Genomic DNA, 8,981 nt, shown 5'->3' with positions numbered 1-8,981 from the left:
AATATTCTTAATTTCACAGAGGAGCAAAATAATGCTAAGGATCATTCAATCAAGATCATAGATGGAAAAAGAGATGCCAAATGATCAAGGTGGCTTTAGAAAAGGCTGAAGAACATGAAACTTTATTGGTGATGCATACTAGATAATTGGAAAAGCCAAAGAATACCAGAAAGAATTCTCTATGTACTTCATTGATACTAGAAAGGCCTTTCGTTGTGTCAATTATAACAATTGTGAAAAGTGCTCAGTGAAAAGAGAATGCCAGAGCATTTCATGATTTTCATGAGAGATATATAAAAATCAGGAAACCACAGTATGGATAGACCATGGGGAAACAGAGAGGCTTCATGCTGGCAAAGGATATATTTTTAAATATATAAATATATATACATATAAATTTATATATATATTGACATCCTTCCTCATATATGTGTGTGTGTGTATGTTTATATGTGTGTGTGCATATGTGTGTGTGTGTGTGTGTGTGTGTGTGTGTGTCAGTGGTGGGTTTCAAAATTTTTTACTACCGGTTCTGTGGATGTGGCTTGGTGGGTGTAGCATGGCTTGGTGGGTGTGGCTTGGTGGGCGTGGCTTGGTGGGTGTGGCAGGGGAAGGATACTGTAAAATCTCCATTCCCTCCCCAATCCAGGGGAAGATTACTGCAAAATCCCCATTTCCTCCCTATGAGCTGGGACTTGGGAGGCAGAGAATAGATGGGGGTGGAGACAGTCAGAATTTTTACTACCGGTTCTCCGAACTACTCAAAATTTCCGCTACTGGTTCTCTAGAGCTGGTCAGAACCTGCTGAAACCCACCTCTGGTGTATGTGTGTGTGTATGTGTGTGTATGCATATATATGTATATATAGGTGTGTGTATCAGTGGTGGGTTTCTACCGGTTCGCCCTGATTTGGGTAAACTGGTAGGGGTGGCAGCGGGAGGCTCCGTCCACCTGCCCAGACGTCATCAAAAACGCTCTGCACATGCTCAGAAGCGCTGCGTGCTATCAATAGCAAACCACTAGTGCTGGGATTTGAAACCCACTACTGGTGTGTATATATATATATGTATATATATATGTGGGTATGTATATGTATACATATATATATGTGCATACATATGTATTATATATATACATACATACATACATACATACATGTATGTATGTATAATCTAAAAAAATTCAGATTACTATCCTTGCCTGCTAGTAATCTTGAAATACAATGCAAAAACATTATGTAATTTTACTTAACTAATATTTGCAATTCATATGTTTCATATTGCAATTCATATATAATTCAGCACAACATTGGAGAAGAACATTTGCAAGGAACTGAAAAAGACCTGAAATTACCCTGAAAATGTAATTATCGCAAAAGAAATCTATAATGGTTATTTCAAGTAAAACCATATTCAATATTTGTGTAATTATCTCACATTATTATGTTGAAAAATGGTTTATGACAACTTCTGCTTTCCTGCATATATAAATATTTTTACAAAACTCAAACGATGAAGGGTTTGCAGACAGTAACCCAAATTTACTTTAGTTATGTAATCACCATGTCGCAGAAGGAAGAAAAAAAAAATGGAGCCAATATTTTTAATGCAAAGGACAGCTGGTGTAAAGACACCCTTTGAAACGGACAAAACTGATTGCAGCCGATGAGATCGCATTGTCCTTTTCACATGGCCTCAGAGTTCCATTTTTTTGGGGGGGGGGAGCTGGAAATTGTAGAGACGGGACATGAACGGAGGCAAGCTATCAGCTTGCAAGGAATTGCTGGTAAGGGAATATGTGATTTAAGAAAACACTAAGAGAAACAGAAATAAAGTGGGCAACAAGGCAAGTCGTAAGGACTGAATAATGGGAAAAGGGAATTGATCTTTCCAAGCCATCTGTTCCGCAAAGCTGAATATTTCAAAGCCATCTGGTTTACACAAAGATTTAATTCTCTACCACACATTCCTTAACCCGAGGCATAGAACTCCAGCCATTCCAATGTGTGAGATAGATACATCTGGAGAACTGCAGGATGGTGCAGGCTGTCTTTGACTTTCTTTCTAGCAAAGAAAGTCAAGAGGTCAAGAGAGCAAATGGAAGATAGAAGGTAAAGGAGAACATGTGCATATTAGGAGTCCAAACAGCCTTCAAACCAGAAGGGCAAGGTTAATTGAGAGTAGGGTAAAAGCTTTACCTTTAGAGTCAAGAGCAAGTAAAGTGATATTTCGCAGTGACTTTGATGCCTGTACCTTGAATGTAAAGGTACATGTTGGCTTTGACAATCTTCTACTATGGGAATAATGAAAAATAGTTAGCTCCCTGGATATGATCAGATTTCTCTTGTTGAGCATTTATGTAACATCCTGGTGTTCCTACCTTGGCTTTTCCCTTGCCTACAAATATCAGACTTTTCTGTTGCAAGTATTCAAAGCAAGCGTACAGCCATCCTGTTCCCCATACCTTTACTCAGATTTACTTTGAAAGTACAGTAATGTCCTTCATCTTTGCTCAGCTGTGTAGCAGCTACTCAGGAATTTTAAAAACTTAATTATTAAATGGATTCCTTATTAGTCTTTGCATGGTGAACAGGGTTAGGAATGTATGGAATATGTTGACACAACTCTGGATAAACTGTTCCAGTTCATCCACCGAGTTCATATTTAGCACAGCATATTTCTATGAATAAACACAAGCCTCTTAAGACAAACTAGAGACTCTTTAAAATACAGAAGGGCAAATGTTTTATGAAGGAGGTTGCATCCTCCAACAGCCCACATCTCCAAGCTTTCTGTCTTCATGATGAGTGAACAAAGAAAACTATTCCTCCACAAGAAGAAGCAGAGTGATGGTAGGGCAAACAGATATGAGCTGTCAAAATTCAGACAACAATTTGGTGACACAGAGATACAGAAATCTCTGGGAGGAGAGCTGTGTTAGACTGTAAGGGCAAAAAATCAGGAGGAATCTGGTATCATCGTTTCTGACTAACACATTTTATTCAAAGGCATATGTTTTCTGAGCTGCATCTGATGAAGTGAGCTGCCGCTCTTGAAAACTAATGCAGTTTAATAAAACATGTCAGAAAAGGTGCCACCAGACTTCATTGGAAAACTCTTATGCATTTGCTGACTTCTAGTGGCTGTTCATTTTGCTCTCGTCTTACTGAAAGAGAGAACTCAAGACATGTATCAGTCTTCCAAGCAGGGTCATCAGAGTTCAAGAGATGAGCAAAGAAGGAGATAATTGGTTGCTGGTTCTGCTCTTACCCTCCCCAATGGTCAACTGCAGAATTAGTAGAAAGAATTGGTACTTCTGGCCCTGCATCTCTAATAAAGGAGACGATCATTTTTTACTTTCTCAGCTGTACTGAAGTTTGCACATAAATGGCTTAGGAATCTAATTCCTGCAGTGTTTTTATTTCAAACTAAGTTTTTTAAAAGTAGGAATAATTCTTCCATGTACTTATTTATTTGTAAACTTTATATCCCACCTTTCTCAGGGCACTCAAAATGGCTAAATGTTAAAATGTGAGACCATTCATGAAATTGACTCACATTGAAAAGGATTAAGTAGAAGAGGCTGTTCTTATCTCCTTCTCTGAAAGCAGAAAGGATTACCTCCCAAAGGAGTGAATTTCTGAACATCCCTACTTGAAATGGCCAGGATTATGCATTTCTTCCAGAGTTGTCCCTGTGGCCTAGGAATTTTCTCAAAAGTATTGAGCATGAAGTACTATGGGAACTATTTGAAAGTTCAGTATGCCTGTCCTGGAATTATATCCATCTACCATTACACTCAATTTGAATAGGCAAATACTTTAATGTTTATCATAGAAGACAGAAAATATATGTATACATATTGGCAGATGTATATGATTAGCTGCTATGGAAATATAAAATCGTTCTACCTCAGATTTCTCCGGACATAAATTCTTATCAACCTTTGCAGTTGGGTGTATACTAGTATTGATGTTCAGCTAAACTTCTGTAAGATTTAATGCCAATACCTATTTAATCTCTCCAAATCCCAAAATTATTGGCTGAAGAATGTGACTTCACCCCTTTCGTGTTATAAGATCAATGACCAATCCTCTCTAGCCTTAGGAAATAGCTTTTTAAAAAATAATTATAGTCTCTGGACATAAGAAAGATGCTAACTTCTTCATTGAATCATACTTACTCAAAACTGTTATAAATATTTTGATATTTATAAAACAGTATTTTGTTTTTAATCATAATGAATTAGGATTTTTGCTATTGATATTGCTGTTACAATATCCTATTGCTATATGATGAATGCTGTTTAAAAGTATGTTCAATAAATATATGTTTTAGGTGGCTGCTGTTAAAATAAGGAACATATTTGCACTGCACACCAGAACAACTAGACACAAGAACAGTTTTTTCCCGAATGCCACCGCTCTGCTAAACAAATAATTCCCTCAACACTGTCAAACTATTTAGTAAATCTGCACTACTATTAATCTTCTCATCGATCCCATCATCCATCTCCTTCTACTTATGACTGTATGACTGTAATTTTGTTGCTTGTGTCCTTACAATTTATATTGCTATTGTTTCCTGATTGCTTATTTGTACCCTATGACTATCATTAAGTGTTGTACCTTATGATTCTTGATGAACGTATCTTTTCTTTTATGAACACTGAGCGTATGCATCAAGACAAATTCCTTGTGTGTCCAATCACACTTGGGCAATAAAAAATTCTATTCTATTCTATTCTATTCTATTCTATTCTATTCTATTCTATTCTATTCTATTCTATTCTATTCTATTCTATTCTATTCATTTGTCTTTCTCGTAAGGCATGAAATCAAATATAAAGCATAAACATTTAAAATACCATTAAAATACCATTGAAAAATCACTAAAACTGATTAAAGCTGAAGAAGCCCGGCTAGAGACCTCTGATTATTTAAATGCTGCAATACAGGAAGGACATTGAAAGGATTTCACAGGAAGAAAAAGATCTTGCCTCTGTTTGCAAGGGAGAGAGATGGCTGCCAAGTATCAAATGAATGTTAGGAGACACTTGCCAAAGGACCCTGAAATTGCACTGCCAGGGACTGAGACAGCAATCATGGGATATGCAGGCATTTCCTCTCTTACTTTGGGGGAGTCATTAGCGTGAAATTGTTTCTGTCTTAGATGGTGAAACTGTTGATCTCTTGGTGAATCAAGTCATTATGGAAAGTTGAATGCGTCAAAAGCAGAAACTCAGAAGACGCATTCTGAGATGGAGAGGAATTAATTTTGACCGACTAGATAGGAATGACCAATCCTGGTGGGAAAATCAGTCTGAACACTCTGTAGTTTTAATCTGGCAATTTGAAAAATGCATTTATAAGCCAGGGGCATTTATCTTTTAAAAATAGCCCGAAATTTTCCCTTTTTGTACAGATACCTCACAGGTGAATCGCAAGCATTCACAGCTAGCCATAATGATGTCAAAATGGTCACTTGTGCACATCATGTCACAACTCAAACTCTGTCCTTTCATATGCTGCTTTGGCCAGACTTCATCTCAAATAATATGTCCAGTTCTTAGGCCCACACCTTGAAAAGGAGTCCGAGAAATTGGAAGAGATTCAGTAAAGGGTAACAAAAATGATCAAACAAATAGGAATTATGCCCTATAAATCTTAAAATGGAACTCTATTTAGCCTTTGGAAATGATGGCTAGGGGAAAGGGACATGATAAACTCTCTTTAAATGCCCGAAAGATGTCATTTGAAGAGTCTCAAAAGTTGTTTTCTCTTCTTCCAGGCAGCAAAATTTGGAATTTAAGTTTAAGGGTTTAAGTTGCCAGAAGAGAGAGAGAGGAAAAAAAATATTCTAGCAATGGAGCAGTTCAACAGCTTATTTCCCACAGTGTGCCCCTGTGGCAGGAGGTGCTGCTGCATCTAAAACTTTCATCTCACCTGCTTCTAATTTCTGGTTTTGGTTTCATACAAATGGTATTCTAAAGAAGAGGGCCACCACAGAAAAGGCCTGCCTTCATAGGACCTATGCTAGCAACCTTTTAGGGGAATACCCAAAGTAAAATCCTTTCCAGGTTTCATTAGACTACAGATCACATCATCTTCTCCAGATTGGCCAAGTATTAAGTTGGAGATGGATGAGAATTGTATTCCCATAAATGGATTATAGATCCCATCTTGGGGAAGCTGCTTTAATCTGTTGATAGGACCTCATTTATGGATGTCTAAAATGTCTTCATTTTAGGCATCCAATATAACCATTACATTCTATTTTTTACAAAAAGCAGCATTGACTTTAAATATGTTAATAGTTTGCCTTAAGTAAAAACCTGGCTCTAGAGAAATATAGTATTTTGAAAATCGCCATCATCCCTGCGCTTGTTAAACAAAATGGGATTTTATCACTAATCATTTAGAAGCGGTGATATGTTTGAACTAATGGCTGTTTTAGTTTAGAATAATTGCTTAAATTCTCCTTGTAGGCTTTACTTTCTATTAAAAGACTTTTGACCTTGAAGCTTTTATTTGGTTTTGAATGGCTTCTTATTCAAATGCAAATAGTAATAACCTAGAGAGAAAGACTTCATTTATAAAGTGAATTTGCTTTCTTTTCTTTCTTTCTTTCTTTCTTTTTTTTTCTTTTTGAATCTAAAGAGGATGAGTTTGAACATTCATTTTTAATTTCTTTAAAATTAATGCATTTTAATTTAGGTCAATGAAAGAAAATTAATAATGGAAACAAAAACGAGAGTTTCTTTTTCTCCCTTTCCTGGCAAGGAGATATTATTTCCACCTCTAGGAGGGTTCTACCCAAGCATTCATTCTGGTTGGGTGACATCTATTTCCTCTTAATTCACATAACATATTTGCCATACTGTCATATTATTGTTTCCCTGCAACATAGTATTTATTTTTCTGGCTCCTTTTATGAGACTTTTATGAAAATCAATGCACTGGAAGGCAAAATGTGTTCCAGATTTGTGAAATTTTAATAGCACTAGCACTTAGATTTATATAACGCTTCACAGGGCTTTTCAGCCCTTTCTAAGTGGTTTACAGAGTCAGCATATTGTCCCCAACAATCTGGGTCCTCATTTTACCCACGTCGGAAGGCTGAGTCAACCTTGAGCCTGGTGAGATTTGAACTGCCAAATTGCAGGCAACCGGCAATCAGCAGAAGTACCCTGCAATACTGCACTCTAACCACCGGGGTTCATTAATGGTCTGGTTGGAAAGATTTCCATTGCACAGTGGTCCAAGAATTAAGCAGGGCTGAGATGAAATTTTAGAAGGAGCAACCACAGAGAATGCTGTTATGATTGGTACAAAATAAAGACACAAAGCCATTGATTGCCTTCAGGAACAGCAAAGGACAGGAACTTCCCCAGAGGAGACAAGAATTTAAGATGATAACTGGAATCGCACAATTGAAGTCACAGGTTCTTTTTTTTTTACTTGCATAACACGTAAAGTTAATTTGGAGGTGGGCACTCTAGACCCCCTTCCAATCATAAATGCTGAAAATTGATGGTGTAATTTCTTGCCTGTTTTGAAGCGTGAGTACATGAATATTGTGGTATAAGATAAAAAATTCATGAAAAATCAATTTTTCTAAAAACGGGACAGGTCTGCAAATTCATTCCTGAAGTGCAGGAAAACAAACTTGGTCCTAATCCACTGTATAACTGTTAGTTAGTTAGTTTGTTTGTTTATTTAAGCTTTTATTATTGTTACAAATAACCAAAGGTGGAAAACACACCTAATACTCCTTTCTATTTTACCTGGTTATGTCAGCAAGCTCGGGATCCCAAGAGATGGATAAATTTGTGAGGTGGTTCTGTTGCTATTAAGATCCCTTTGTCTGTTTCCCTGTTCTGTTTTTAGTGCTTTTTATAAGACAGACAAGACAGACACAGACTTCAGAGGATAATTAGAACTGCAGAAAAAACAATTGCTACCAACCTGCCTTCCATTGAGGATCTGTATACTGCACGAGTCAAAAAGAGGGCTGTGAAAATATTTACAGACCCCTCGCATCCTGGACATAAACTGTTTCAACTCCTACCCTCAAAACAACACTATAGAGCACTGCACACCAAAACAACTAGACACAAGAACAGTTTTTCCCCAAACGCCATCACTCTGCTAAACAAATAATTCCCTCAATACTGTCAAACTAGTTACTAAGTCTGCATTACTATTAATCTTCTCATTGTTCCTATCACCCATCTCCTCCCATGTATGACTGTCTGACTGTAACCTTGTTGCTGGTATCCTTAAGATTTATATTGACTGTTTCCCTATGATTGTCACAAAGTGTTGTACCTTATGATTCTTGATGAATGTATCTTTTCTTTTATGTACACCGAGAGCGTATGCACCAAGACAAATTCCTTGTGTGTCCAATCACACTTGGCCAATAAAGAATTCTATTCTATTATAATTAACTGGTTTTATGTAGTTATTCCCTGTTTCAGTTTTGTTGTATGCTGCCCAGAGTCACTTTTGGTAAGATGGTCAGCTATACAGGTAGTCCTCAACTTACAACCACAGTTGAACCCAAAGTTTATGTTGTTAAGTGAGATGTGTTGTTATTTGTTAAGCAAGTTTTGCCCCATTTTATGACTTTTCTTGTCATAGTTGTTAAGTGACAACTGCAGCTGTTAAGTTAGTAACATCGATGCTACATGAATCTGGCTTTCCCCTTGACCAGGGGTGAAATGCAGCAGATTTTGACAGTTCTGGAGAACTGGTAGTGGAAATTTTGAGTAGTTCAGAGAACTGGCAAATACCACCTCTGATGGCCCCAGAGTGGGGTGGGAATGGAGATTTTGCAGTATCCTTCCTCTGGAGTGGGGAGGGAATGGGGATTTTGCAGTATCCTTCTCCTGCCACGCCCACCAAGCCATGCCCACCAAGCCACACCCACAGAACCGGTAGTAAAAAAAAATGGATTTCACCACTGCCTTTGACGTTG

This window comes from Pantherophis guttatus, chromosome 2, assembly GCF_059756535.1.
Source record: "Pantherophis guttatus breed Tessera chromosome 2, ASM5975653v1, whole genome shotgun sequence".
NCBI classification, from domain to species: Eukaryota; Metazoa; Chordata; class Lepidosauria; order Squamata; family Colubridae; genus Pantherophis; species Pantherophis guttatus.
The sequence above is the reverse complement of the archived record's forward strand: the minus strand, read 5'-3'. Positions refer to the sequence as shown.